This window comes from Neophocaena asiaeorientalis, unplaced genomic scaffold, assembly GCF_003031525.2.
Source record: "Neophocaena asiaeorientalis asiaeorientalis breed wild unplaced genomic scaffold, Neophocaena_asiaeorientalis_V1.1 scaffold571, whole genome shotgun sequence".
NCBI classification, from domain to species: domain Eukaryota; kingdom Metazoa; phylum Chordata; class Mammalia; order Artiodactyla; family Phocoenidae; genus Neophocaena; species Neophocaena asiaeorientalis.
In genome coordinates, this window is record NW_020175669.1 from 1791710 (window position 1) to 1807158 (window position 15449).

General features: G+C 48.3%; 1 protein-coding gene across 1 annotated transcript in view; it reads right to left on the bottom strand.

The window, feature by feature from the left end:
* Positions 1–15449, bottom strand: part of PLEKHA7 (pleckstrin homology domain containing A7) — a 207984-nt gene that overhangs the window by 176648 nt on the left and 15887 nt on the right. The window lies entirely within an intron of this gene.

Here is a 15449-nt window from a genome sequence, read left to right on the forward strand (position 1 = left end):
AGAAACCCCCACTTCGGCCCAGACCTGCCAGCTTCACACCATTGCTCACGCCTCCCCGCTTCTCCCCACCCGCTCAGTCCTGCTGGTTGCTCCTCTTCGGACTTCTTCCACCTCCTGTTTTCTGTGCCCCTATTCATCCCTCACCACCCCTTGCTGTAGCTCTCCGTGTAAGAAAGCGTGACTTCAACCGGACGGTCGACAAGGACAGTGTCATCCTGGCCTCTTCTCTGTGTCCCCTCAGGGTTCAGCATCGTGCTGCACACGCAGGAGATATGAAATACACACCTGACCGGTTAATCTCGCGCTGCTCCAAACTCAGAGCCTTCTACCCTCCGCTCAGCGTCCAAGGCCAAATGTGGTAACGGCGATTAACTGCCCAGACTGTGGCCCAGTCCCTGCTCTAGGACCACTGGCACCTAAGGCAAAGCACAGGGGCTTGAGGGCAGACAGACCTGTGGTCAAATCCTGGCTCTACCAATTCCTAGCTGGGCAAACTAAGCAAGTTATTCAACCTCTCTGAGCCTTGGTATCTTTGTCTGCAAACTTTCCTTCCACTTCAGGCTGCTGTGAGGACGAAACAAGATAATATATGGTGCTAGCACCCAGCAGATGTAAGGCAAAGCTTTCCCCTCCCCCTTTGCCACCCCAACAAAAGCACACCGGCTCAGATGTGCATGAAACCTCATCTCCCCTCACCTCTAGTTGGCTCCCTAAGACAGGAAACAAAGCCTGAATTTACTCTCACCCACCCCCTGCCCCCAAAGCAGGGAGGTCTCTGGAAGAGGTCTTTGTTAACACAACCTTAGTTTAAAGGCTTCTTTATGGGCCAGATACACTGTTTCTGTTTGTAAGAGGGAGGGAGAAAAAAGGGGGGTGAGGGAGAATCAGCCTACAGCTTAACATCACTTAATGCTGATAACAGGCCCTTTGTTCACATCCCTCAATTAAATTCTGCAGTAATTAGCGGCCACCTACTCCTGTTGCTTGAGGGAAACAAGGAAGCAAGAACAAGGCATGGTCCTTGTTCACAGAGACCCAGACACAAAACAGTTATCAAGTAACATAAGACAGAAAGTCACACACAGGGAAAAAGAGCAAACCCAACCTTGACCGGCACTGACGAGTCATGGAGAATAATGGCAAAGCGCTAGCAGGCTAAATGCTGCGCATGTTCTTCTGTTCTTTCAGTTGATATATGTGTGTACCTTGATGTGTTCAGAAAAAAAGACCCGCAGCATCATTTTGGGGATGCGTGGCTCCATAATTTAGTTATCTGGTACCTAACTGTTGGACAGCTAGGTTGTTTTCAATTTCCTAGTCTTATATACAAGGCTACAAGGAACATCCCTGTACATGAACCTCTGCAATTTTGTCTACTTAACCCTGGAAGGATAGAGCCACTGTGATGGAACTGTTGGGTGTCTGTATTTTTGATTATCTCATTAAACAACAAAACTACCCTATGTGCATACAGAGGGTTTTACCCTTTCCCAGAGCATATAAACATGCACACACACACATACACACACAAATGTGCTTCGTGTCCTCCTCTGTGCCCAGTTCAGGCCCATATCATCTCTCACTTAGATCATCACAGGAGTCCCCTAGCAGGTCTGCCTGCCATTCGTCAAGTCACGCCCTGACACAGACACCAGAATGAGGTTTGTAAACTACTGACCAGATTCTGCTCTCTGTTGCCTCAAGTCACTCTACCCCAGGACAACACCCTCAGGGTGAAACCCCAAAACACCTAGCCCACCTCCTGCCTGGTCCACAGGGCGGCCTCTCCCCCACATGCCCACAACCCTACCTTCACCCCTTGGCACAGTCCTACAATGCCAAGGTGTGTCTGCCTCTAGCTGGTGCCTCTACCTTATACCCCTACCTTTCTTATCTCTGCCCCACTCAAGTGTCACCAGTTCTGGGAAGCCTCCCCTGACCTCCCAGAGTTGAGTACCAATATACCTTCTGGGTGCTTCTAGCAAAGCACTTGCCAGACTGCCATGTTCACAATATCCATCCACTCACACATCCCTACACCATCACCGCCATCTCTGGGCTCCACGAGGAAGGAGACTACATTCTCTCCATCTTTACGTGCCTGGCTCTGGGACACAGTAGATCTAACAGAGGTTGGTTGGTTAAATGAATAAATATGGATGCACAAGAGCACATGATCTTTAACTCCTGAAAACAACTCTGGGAGGCAGGCAAAGCTAGATGGTTACTCCCATTTTACAGACATGGAATTTGAGGCCAGCGTGCTAAAGGTCACATAGTCGGTCAACGACAGAACCAGGATAAAGCCCCAGCTCTCCTGACTGTTGAGCCCAATAATCAGAGAACTGAGGTGACACAAACCATACATCACCATAGCTCCCTGAAATTAAATCTTCCATTCTTCTCTCTTTCTAAGGCCTTTCAAGCATTATCATTGTTTTCAACGAGAGATATTTGCAAAATACTCAAGTCTCTGAGAACTTGGCCCTAATAAACTCAGCAACATGAAAGGAAGACATATTCATTCTCCCCTTCTTGACCAGAGATTGGTTATCTGGATAATCTCAAATCAGAGCAATTTTTTTTTTTGTCTATAAATAATTCCCATTCGGATACCAAGTATCCCATTCATAGGCAGGCAGGTCTATCCGTAAGCAGTTTGTGTACACGGGGTCTCTACATCTTGTGAGGCTACCCTGTGTCTGTTACCCAGCTGCCACCACAAGGAGTGGCTACATCAATGAGCTAAGTCAGTAGCTGAGAAGCAAGGGATCCTGCCAGGGACAGACTGAAGCGAGGCAGGAAGTGCCAGGCAGGACAAGGAACCCCTGGGACCTCCCTATCCACTGTATGTCTTCAATTCCTGTTACCCCCAAAGAAATCGGTCCAGTGCTGAGCCTACAGAGAGAAATACTCCACACAGAAAAATGCTGTATCAGACCTCTGGAAGAGTTGCAATGGCCGAAACAACTAACACGTGTTGAACACTCACAGTACGTCAGACGTTGTTCTAACGCTTTATGTGGATTAACTTTTCGCAAGAAACAGATGAGGCAGGTGCTATTCTTAGGGCATGTCTAGGACCACACAGTTAGTGGTGGAGCCAGGATTCAACCAGAGTCAGCCTGGGTCCTCAGAGGATGGTGGTTAGGAAATTCCCAAACTCTCCCCTGGTGTGGTCTATTCCCCTGGACCACAGCCACCACCCACAGGGCATTCCTGGCAGAATGTACACAAAGGCATGGAGGATGAAAGCCAATGAGACAGCAGGGAGGAAAACTGTTCTCTGAGGTAGAGTTATGCTTTTCTTTGGCTTGGTTTTGCAGGGTAGGGGAGAAAAGACAGGCAAGATAGAGCCAATTGATGAAGGGTCTTACACAGACTTTGCACTTAATCTAAATGAGTTGAGGTGCACCAAGTGCCCAGGACTTAGCCACAGTAGGCCTTCAATAAACAAAAGTTCCTTTCTCCTTGTGCAGAGAGATCAATGGGGACTCACTTAGGTTTTCTAAGCCAAGGAGTGACAAAATCAAATTTGCATTTTAGAAAGAATGTTGTTCTGTTCATCTTGTAGTCTCAGATGAAGCCTTGAAGGGTGAACGCAATATTGATGATGATCAGAACACAATAGTAAAATGACACAGGGCTTCCCTGGTGGTGCAGTGGTTAAGAATCCGTCTGCCAATGCAGGGGACACGGGTTCGAGCCCTGGTCTGGGAAGATCCCACATGCCGCGGAGCAACTAAGCCCATGCTCCACAACTACTGAGCCTGCACTCTAGAGCCCATGAGCCACAACTACTGAGCCCACGTGCTGCAACTACTGAAGCCCGCGTGCCTAGAGCCCGTGCTCCGCAACAAGAGAAGCCACCGCAATGAACAGCCCACACACCACCGCAAAGACCCTACGCAGCCAAAAATAAATAAATTAATTAATTTTAAAAAATTAAAAATAGGGGCTTCCCTGGTGGCGCAGTGGTTGAGAGTCCGCCTGCCGATGCAGGGGACATGGGTTCGTGCCCCGGTCCAGGAAGATCCCACATGCTGCAGAGCAGCTAGGCCCGTGAGCCATGGCCACTGAGCCTGCGCGTCTGGAGCCTGTGCTCCGCAACAGGAGAGGCCACAACAGTGAGAGGCCCGCGTACCACAAAAAATAAAATAAAATAAATAAATAAAATGACATAATATAATGATAAATGCATTTCTGTGGTATTTACTATGTGCCAGGTATTATCTTTATTATGTTATGTGTGTTAAATTAATTTAATTCTCATAACAATCCTGTGAGTTAGACACTATTCTTATCCCCATTTTGCAAGTGGGGAAACTGAGGCCCAGAATGGGAAGTGTTACCACTGGGATTCCAACCCAGCTGGTCTGACTTTATAGCCAGTCCTCCTAAGGCCCAGGCAGCCCTGTCCAAGGGGAGGAAGAGCTTCTTATATATAGCACCTGTGATGATACTCCAGCCTGGGTTACAGGGATGTCTCCCAGCCACCTCCAGCCCCTCACCCCAGCACTCCTCTCTCTCACCATCGCCAAGTTAGCCAAATGCAAACCACATCCCAGGCTGGAAACACCATTTTCCCACAAGAGGCTGGTAATATTAGAAGGGCAAAAAGGAGCTGCAATAAGTTGGCTCTTGAGCCACAAAGAGAAAATGAAGGAATGAAGAGGAGTGGGCCACCAGATCCCCTAGATTTCAGGGTGGAAAGTGTTCAATTAAAATGCATTCTGCCCGAGCTCAGCAGCAGCATCTCAACAGAGCCTCCATTGTTCCTGTCTAAGCTGCTGCTGCCCACAGCCCACACGCGGCAACGGAACAGGCTGTCGTCATGGAACCGGAATGCGGGGTCCTGGCCCTCAGACAGCACCAGAAACACCACTCTGTTTACCCACGTTGCCCCTATTTAAAAACAAAACAAAAAACCCCACTCCACCCTTGGACCTTCAGCATCCAAGACCCCGGGGAAGGACAGACGGTGGTGGGAGGACACTCCTTATGCCGCCTGTGCGCGGCAGGTCTGCCAGAAGATTCCCAATGAGCCAGCCAGGCTGAGAGAGACAGGCCTCCCCCAGGATGCTCAGAAAGTACCTTTGGGAATATATAAAAATCAGATACAAACAGCCATCTGTGTGGGGCATAAACCTCCCTGGAAGGGTCCCAGGCCCCTTCAAAAAATCTTTATGCCCGAAGAATCTGGAATGTTTGGCCAAGGGCTCGGAGTCCAGGCGCTATTCATGCAGGCTCCCTGCATAAAGAGAAACCCTGCAGGGCAGAGACAGGGCTGTGTGTCCAGCCAACTCTGGGACAGAGGCAAGCTGAGGCCGGCCGCTGGCCATGGTTACAGTGTCCCAGCCTCCACCCCAACCCAGGTAAGGCGCTCCAGAGGCAAGGGCCTCAAGCCAGGCTCACCCAGTGCCCTGAGCTCAGAAACATGAAGTCAAGGGTGACTGGCACATTCAAGGTGCTGACTTGTCCCCGCTCTGCTCTACAGAGGTCCCAAGGACAGGTTTAATTGATAACTCCAGACAAGAGCAAGAAAGAGAGTTTGAGGTACTCAGAAACCCATTCATCAGTTCTAGGAGAATGTGAAACCTGTGCTACCTGGGCCCCCCAATAAACCCATTTTTAAAACCCATTCTCCTAGGTAGCCCTCTGACTTCAGGTTTGTGACCCTTGGCAGGTCACAGGTGGCCCTTCACGCTCTGGCTCTGGCCTACCTCTCAGGCTTCATCTCCCTTATGATCCCCGCTCCCCCACCCCGCCACCCCACCTCACACACACTCCCTATTGCTCCTGTGATACGAACTACCTAGAGTTCCTGGACTCTACATACTATTAGAAGACACTGCCTTACCTCCTGCCTAAAGGCTTTTCTCCCCTTCCTCATCTGGCCAACTCCTCACCCTCAGGACCCCACTCCAACATCATGTACTCTACAAAGCTTTCCTTCACCTTCCCAACTAGCCGATCACTCTGAGTAATAGAGCAAGAACTACAAAGAGCCTCTTGGGACACTAGTAAACTTTTTCCTAATTGGGAGGAAGCGAGGGGTAAGGGATAAAAGGGGTAAGAGAGAATACAACTAACTCCCTGTATTTCAGAACTAAAAGCAATGAGGGAAGTCAGGACATAGAAGATTTCAACTCAACCTAAAAGGGAACTTTCTAACAGTGAGGATGTGACAATTAAAGGAGGGGCTGCTTGGTCAGGTAGCAGGCTCTTCCTGTTATTCAAAGGAATCCATCAGAGGCAATTTAATCAGCACTGCTGCTGAAGGGATCTCTGTATGGGGTGAGTGGATAAACTGCATCAGAGACCACATCAGCGTCCCAAGACCTCTCCATAAAGGCCTGAGATTTTGGAGGTGGAGAGAGGGAGGAGAGATGCTCATGAATGAATGAACGTTCCTACAAGGTAGGTATTCTTACTAGCCGTATTACAGATGTGGAAACAGAAGCTCAAAAAAGTTGACTCACTGGTCCAAGGTCAAACAGTCAGCAAGGGACAAGATGGGATTAAAAACCAGTCCTGTCTCAAGGAAACAACCTAAATGTCCATTGACAGATGAATAGATAAAGAAGATGTGGTGTATATATATATATACAATGGAATACTACTTGGCCATATAGAATGAAATAATGCCATGTGTAACAACATGGATGGACCTAGACAGTACCATACTAAGTGAAGTAAGTCAGAAAGAGAAAGAAAAATACCATATGATATCACTTATATGTGGAATCTAAAATATGACACAAATGAACTTATCTATGAAACAGAAACAGACCCACAGACATAGAGAACAGACTTGTTGTCAAGGGGGAGAAAGGGTTGGGGAGGAATGGATTGGGAGTTTGGGATTAGCAGATGGAAACTATTATATACAGAATGGATAAACAACAAGGTCCTACTGTATAGCACAGGGAACTATATTCAATATCTTGTGATAAGCCGTAATGGAAAAGAATATATATATGTATAAATGAATCACTTTGCTATATACCAGAAACTAACACATTATAAGTCAACAATACTTAAAAAAAAAAAAAAAAAAAAAAAAAGGAGGGTCTGACACCCTCCTTAACTCACAGATGCCATCTTCTTTGACCAAAAGAAGTGTCTGGGCATCCTACACCACAAATATTCTGGGTGCCAGCAGACTGCGCACCTCCTCACCCTGTCTATATTTTCCTCCGTCTGGGCTCCTCAAGGCAGATGCCTCTGCCCCATTCACCTAGGAATGCCCAGCACCTGTCCCAGGGCTGGCACACAGCAGGTGCCCACCAGACATCTGTCAATAAATCAACCCACTTCGAGGCCCTTGGTCCGTCCTTATATTTTTATTTCTTTATGCACCGCTTCACATACTGCTCTTCATTTTACTGGATATGAGAAAGGGCAGAAGTACGTAAAAATTGAAATAGAATTGGACCTTGCCTTGAAGAGATCTATAACCAGGTGAAGGAGAGAGATGTCGACACAAAAAGTAATATGAAGCAGGACAGTCACGTGAGCAGCACATACAGTGCCAGGAGTGTGAGGGGGAAGAGTGCGGCAGGCGGTGGCAGGGCTGCACATAAGTAGATATGGGCAGGTTAGAAGGGAGAGGAAAGTGGGAAGCCTGCTCATTCCTTCATTTATTCAACATTAACTTTTAAGGTTTTCTTTGACAGACACTGTGCTGAGTGCTAAGAATACAGAGACGAATGAATAAAACATGAGGAGAACTCACAGGTTAATGTGGAGACAGAGAAACATTAGTGTAAACTAAGGTGATAGGTAGCAGGAGAGGATGCTGGGATATAAGCTCCAGGAGCACACACACCTTTGCTTCGTTCACTGCTGTACTCCCCAGCACTTATAACACTGCAGGCTCATAAAAACTTCTCATGACATACTTGTTGAATAAATGAATGAAAGCACCAAAAAAGGGATGTCACAAAGCCTCAGTGGAGGCGGGTCAGGGAAGGTTTCCTGAGGGAATGTGAGTCTTAAGGATGCATAGGAGTTACCTGGATGGAAAGGGGGCATCGCTGGTGCTGGGAACTGCAAAAGCAAAGGCACAGGAGGAAGAAAGTGCTACAAACACTACGATGCTTTTGGGTTGTGCTCAGGCCAAGGCAAACAGTGTGATCCGACAGGACACACATCACATATATAGAAGCCCCGAGTTAAGAACACCTTGGAAGGCCCTGATCTGGAGGCATGTTAGGATGAGGTCTTTGGGCCCCTGGAGAGAGGACAGGACCAAAGCAGGACAACCATTCAGGACCAACTGCACTAGTCCAAGTTTGAGCTGGTGACGGCAGGGCCCTCAGAAGGCACCAGAGCAAGGCACTGTGCAGGAACCTTCACCAACCACAGGTGCCAGACCCCACTGGGGAGGCAGATGGTCAAAATGAGCCACAAAACACCGTGAGCGTGCGGGAGAAGGGCAGCCCCATCACAGCCCTCATAGGAATGCTGCAAAACTGCCTGGGGGAGACGGGAGCAGAACCATGTCACATCCTGTACACAAACCAAAGCAGGGACCCCTGTGACTGGCTGGGGGCAAGGAGGAAGTCAGGGAGAGAAACCAGAAAAAAAGCCCACAATTTATTTCACTTGCACTTTGAACACACGAGAACTGGGAAGACACCCTGGCCCAAGAGTGGAGAAACCTGGCTGCAGTCCCAACTATCACCAATGACCTGAGTGACCTTGGACAGGTAACCTCACCCCTGGAGCTCAGCTTCCCCATCTATAAACCGAGCTGCCACCATGGGCCCCAGCCCATCCCACCCCTAACAGCATCCTAGAAAGGCTCTAATAGATAAATACCAGCTCTGTATGGTACTTTATAAAGCACCTACTGTGTGCTCTCTTCCTTGTACCAGAGGGGAGGCAGGAAAAGGACATGCCCAGCCCCTGCCCCCAGGAAAGGTTTTAACAAGGGGCCCAAGCAGGCAGTGCGGGAATCCGGGGAGAGCATTCTCAGGACGTTCTCCGGCCAGTCTGACTGCCCATTCCAGCCCAGGGAGGGGGAGAGGAAGCAGTGAGCTGTTTTACAATCCGTCAAATTAATTGCCCCAAATGGGAAATTTACAGGCCTCCCTACAGCCCCTGGTGTATCCCATAATCTCCCACGGCCCTAATCTCCCAAGAAAGAATGTGTGGGCTGTAATCTTTCCAGCCCACTGTTCTCAGGGGCAATGCCTTGGAAAAACCTCAGTCCCTACCAGTGGTCAGCCCCAACCAAAAGTCCCCCAGCTGGGGGCCGGCCAGGGCCTGACTCCACCCACCAGGAGCCAGCTCAGCTGACCTTGACCTAAGACTCTGGCCTCAGCAAGGAGACCTGCCCAACCAGCCCCTTTGGTAAATACAACTTTGCTTTCTCCTCCTTTACCTTCTTGAGAGGAATAGCCTGCCAGGAGGCAGAACCAGGAAAAATGGCAACTGGGCCGACTCATCCATGGAGTAAGGTGAAAACTTGGAGGAGGTGTCAGGCATTGGTTCTAACCTCAGCTCACCCTAAACCTGCTAGGAAACCCTCTTCCCATCTGGACTTTACCTTCATCTGAGAAATGAAAAGAATGTAAAACAGCCTCCCCAAAAGTTCTCACCCTGCCTCTTCCTGCCCCACGTTCCACCAGCAAACTGCAGTAAACCCGGATCCCTTTCAACCACGAGACAGCTTCGTGCTCTATTGCCAGGAAGGGAAGAGTCTTCCAGCTGGCAGGCAACACCCCACCCCAATAAGGAGACTCCCTACCTACCCCAGCATCTGATTCTCTCCCTCCATGTCATTTATACCCCACACATGCCTTTGACTCCTCCAGGCCCTTGCCCCCTTCCCTGCATAATGAAATCTTTGTCTAGGCCCTACTCACATGTCACTTCCTCCATGAAGGCTTTCTGGATCTCTCCTTTCTCAACACCCATCCCAGTCTCTCCTTCTGCCTCCACTCACAGGTCTTGAAGGCAGGGGACTCTCCTGCTTATCGCTAGTGATAGGGAATTCACTTTATCACAAAATATTTCACAGGGCTCCGCACAAACCTGGAGTCAGTTCTCCAAAGCACCTCACCTAACAAGTCCTCGATCACCACTGCGTGAAGTTTCCCAGACACGGAACGGCCAAGCTCCTTGAAGTTGACTACACTCCTGGTGACCAGAGCTGCACCCATTAACAACCAGTGTTTGAACCCTCTCTCCTTGACAAAGCATTTTCTCACTCACTACCTGATAAAAGGCCAACAGGTGAGGGCCTGACATGATCCCCTTTACAGAGAGCAAATGCATGTTCAAGGTCACACAGTCATAAGGGGCTGAGCCAAGGTTCAAACCCAGGTCTTCTAATTCTGATTCTAACCCTGTGTTTGCTCCACCACCCCTGGAGGCACATACAACCCTGGAGTCTGCTGAGGAGATCTGGGTTTGGGAGAGATACAATCTAAACCCTTCTCTTCTGTACCCCCTCCAGGACCCATACCCAGAACAGCAGAGACACAGCCACAGTCAAGGGCTCTGGGCAGAGGAATGATAGAGGGCATTTAGTCCATACTCTCCACTGCTTCCATCTGTGCTTGATTACCTCTGGTGACAGTATCTCACTACATCCTGAGATATGTTAGAAGGTTCTGTTATAAACCTGGAGCCAAAACCTTTCTCTGTAGCTTTCCCAGAGAATAAGACTCTTCTACGTGACAGCCCTTCAGATATTTGCAGCCAGCCCCCATTTTCCTGTGGGTTTCCTCTTCCTCACATGAAACACCCCCAGTTCCTGAAGATGTTCTTCAGGAGACAAGGTTTCCAGTGCCCATCACAGCCAGAAGGGCTTAATCTAGTCACATCCCTCTTAAAAGGGTGATCTCAGAAGGGACCCCAATACTCCATCTGTGATCTCCCCCAAGCAGGGCAGCACCACCATCTCCCATGTCATGAGCACTATACTTCCATTAATGCAGGCTAAAACAAAATTAGCATCCTGGCTGGTCACATCATCCCGTAGACTCCTATGGAGTCCTCGGTCAATAAACCCCTTTGCCTAGAGTTGCATCTCCAAGAGGATCCTGGCTGTGCTGGGGCGTGGACGAAACTCATTCTCCTCAGCTGGATAGAGCAGAAAGCGCGGGAACTTTGGAATCAGACCTGGGTTGGAATCCTGGTCCTGCCACTTATTCACTAAGTGACCCAGACAAATTACTCACCCCCTCCAAATTTCAATTTCCTCAGCTACAAAATGGAGGAATATTTTTACCTCAGCAGTCCGATTTTAGGAATAAATAAGATAAAGTATGTAAGCACCTAGCCAAGAACAAGATCTTGCCCAAGGTCAAGTAACTGGTTGGGTCAAGCCAAGCCTGCCAACCCAAAGCTTTGTGGCCTTAGTCACCATGCTCCAGCCTCACCCTGTTTTCTTTGTCCCACGGCCTTTCCATGCTGAATATCAACCTTGGTTTGTCTTTCTCCCTGCACTGGACTGTAAATTCCTTGACGACATCTTTGTCTTTGTAGCCCCAGAATCTGGCATGGTGCCACCTGGTGCAGAGTAGGAGCTAATAAATGCTGATAAACAAATGATTACATGAACAAATTAATTGAACCAATATCAAGAAGACAGGCCCTTTCTCTAATCTCACCAGCATGGGCTGGGTAGCAAGAAGCATTTATTTCATAAGGGCTTTAAGATACTGAATCATGCCAGCACTTCCCACTCCCCCTAAAACAGGGAAGCCCATTGCACAGTCCCCATTCTTTCCTCAGGCTCCTCCCCTACCCAGGATATAACAAAGTTCTGCCTTCCCAACCACAAAATCTCAAAGACTGGTGAGGTTTGCTCTAAGCTGCTCCCAGAGCCAGGCTGAGCTGCATGTACTCATATGGGCATTGTTTGGGATGGTCCCTGGTGACCCCAGGATGCACAGGTCCTATGTGGGGAGAAGGCTGGTGCCAGGGTTTCTCCAGACCCAGATTGCTGGGGCTTCATTAAAAATATCTTCTCCCTATTCTCAGGTAATTAATAATGGGAGAAAAAAATATCTGTTCATATTCAACAGGCTGTCTTAAAATCATCCAAGTCACACCTGATAGAGCATTCCTGTCTCTCCATCTGTGCCACCGCTTAATGCCACACTGCCCCTGTGACTCATATACTAACAGTTTTTTACAGCCTGGTTGTGAGTTCCCCTTTAGAGCCTTTCCTAGTTATTCCTAAGGCTCTGGAGTCAGTGAGAGCCTTGATTACATCACTTCTGAGCCTTAATTTCGCCCATACATCATAGGGGCACTCAATCATCAACCTCGAGGTTGGAACATGGTTAAGAGTGAAATAACCATTGCGATCACGCGCTACAAACAACAGGTGTTCACTGAACCTCGGTTTCTTTCCTTCCAGTCTATTACATCCTGAGCCCTGAATCAGACTGTTTTCCTGGGCATAGCTCAGCTCCAACTCTGCAGGGAGAACGTCGAGAGATGGACACCATCTCCTCTGGCCACCATAAGTATTTGTATGGCTTTGAGAACTCAAAGGGCATGGTTACCTCATGGTTAGTTGGTAAGCCAACCCATTTTAATTCCCCGTGGTCAATGTGGACAGGCATGATAGAAAACGTCTATTTTCAGATGATTCCCCAGAAGGGGTGACTGGAAGCCAGCATGGAGACAAATAAGGACGCCATGTGGTCCCCACACTGGAGAGGAGTCTCTGGGGACATCCGAGACAGAGCACCCAAGGCCTGTGCCTTTCAGGCCATAGCAGGGAGGCACCACTCAATGGCTGACGGGCTTCTCAGGCAGAGTCCCAAGGAAATACTATCAGAGTTCAGTGAACCATTTAATAAATTCATCCAACACTTATTTTCTCTCACCACACACACAAGAAAAAGTAACCATGTGAAGTGATGCATGTGTTAACTACCTCGATTGTCGTGATCATTTCACAATGTGCATGTATATCAAAATACCAAGTAATACATCTTAAATATATACAATTTTTATTTGTCAATCATACCTCATCAAGCTAAAAAAACTATTTTCTGAACACCTACTTGTTCCAACCACTATTCTAGGCACTAGAGGTACAGCCTTGAACAAAACAGGCACTATTCTGTGTCATCATGGACGTTAAATTCTAGTGGGACTACTGGGCATATACCCTGATAAAACCATAATTTAAAGGAGTCATGTACCACAGTGCTCATTGCAGCTCTATTTACAATAGCCAGGACATGGAAGCAACCTAAGTGTCCATCGACAGATGAATGGATAAAGAAGATGTGGCACATATGTACAATGGAATATTAGTCAGCCATAAAAAGAAACAAAATTGAGTTATTTGTAGTGAGGTGGGTGGACCCAGAGTCTGTCATACAGAGTGAAGTAAGTCAGAAAGAGAAAAACAAATACCGTATGCTAACACATATATATAGAATCTAAAAAAAAGGTTCTGAAGAACCTAGGGGCAGGACAGGAATAAAGACGCAGATGTGGAGAATGGACTTGAGGACAAGGGGAGGGGGAAGGGTAAACTGGGACGAAGTGAGAGATTGGCATGGACATATACACACTACCAAATGTAAAACAGAAGCAGCCAATAGCACAGAGAGATCGGCTGGGTGTTTTGTGACTACCTAGAGGGGTGGGATAGGGAGGGCGGGAGGGAGGCGCAAGTGGGAGGAGATATGGGGATACATGTATATGTATAGCTCATTCACTTTGTTATACAGCAGGAACTAACACATCATTATAAAGCAATTATACTCCAATAAAGATGTTAAAAAAAATTCTAGTGGGAGGCAACTAAACAAGTTAAAATTGTAATATGTCTGGGTCGAGTTGAGAATTCTAAAAAAAGAAAAAAAGAAAGTAGGGTTAAGGAAATAGATTGTGCTGGGGGAGAGGAGTCAAGAAAGGCCACCTTGGCACAGTGGTTAAGAATCCACCTGCCAATGCGGAGGACACAGTTTCGATCCCTGGTACGGAAAGATCCCACATGCCGTGGACCAACTAGGCCCGTGTGCCACAACTACTGAGCCTGCGCTCTAGAGCCCGGGAACCGCAACTACTGAGCCTGCGAGCCACAACTACTGAAGCCCGCGCGCCTAGAGCCTGTGCTCCACAACCAGAGAAGCCACCGCTGTAAGAAGCCCACACACCGTAACAAAGAGTAGCCCCCGCTCGACACAACTAGAGAAAGCCTGTGCACAGCAACGGAGACCCAATGCAACCAAAAATAAAATAAATTAAAAAAAAAAAAAAAGAAAGGCCACCTTGAAGGGGTGACACCTGAGCAGAGACTTGAAAAAAGTGAGGGAGCAGTAGGCTGTGGGAATATCTGAAGGAAAACATCCCAGACAGAGGGAACAGTGAGTGCAAAGGCCCTACAGCTGGTTGTGCTCACGTGTTTGAGGAACAGCAGGGAGGCCAACGTGGCTGGAGCAGAGTTTCAGGGAGAACAGGAGGAAATGAGGTGATGGGGTTTGGGGGGGAGCAAACGACACAGGGCCTCAAGGGTCACTGTGAGGACCCTGGATTCTCTGTGTGAGATGGGAACCCTTAGGTGGTTTGAGGTGATCCAACTTCCTTGGCTCGCACTCCCTCGTGCCACATTCCCGTCAGGCTCTGAGGACCGGGAGCCCACTCCTACAGGATCAAAGTTCCCAGCAATTTTAAACGTGGCCTCGGGCTCCAATCCACCAGAAACAGCCAGCACCTGTGGGTCATCCGTGGAGGCTTTTGCTCTCCCAATTCTGGAGGTTCTCCCTGCTGGTGGCACGGACCTCCCAGAGCCGTTCAGATGAAGGACCAGTGAGCACACAGTAGGTGCCGAAGAAGTGGTTGTTCTGTGGTTACAGAAACAAGCCTGGGGCACGCTCCTGACTCAGGACTGCAGACTCGAAAAACAACACCAGGGGCCACGGTTAGACGGTTCCACCTCACATGCCTGCAATGTCATTTCCACACAATTTCCATCATACCCACAACCTCAGTTAAAGTTTAAAAGTCCTGCGCAAGGACCTTCAGCAGATCCTGCATATAAATCATCAACCACAGAAATAAGTCCTGAAGGCCTCAGAGAAATCAGGACGGACCAAAGAAAAATGAGGCAGAGGGCCTAAGAGAAAAGTGAAAGCCTTCTCCATTTTCCTCTTTTCTACTATCTCTGGGTGGGATTTAAGGAAGTTGAGAGGGAGAAGGAACAAGGGAGTAAAGGGTGTTACTGTCTGTCAGATAGTTAAGTCTGTGAAGAATTATGATACACTGTGGGGAACAAAAGCCTAAATATAAAGAGTTTTTCCTCCAAGTCTTCTTCACTTGGAGTTACATTTAGTTCCATTAACCTGAGTCCACTAACCTATTTTCATCCCCTTACTTCTCTTACTCTCAGCCCCCGTACCCTTTCCCAGAAGCACACGGGCCTGCGAACCGGACTTCCTCTGTCGGTGGGATGGGGCCGAGGC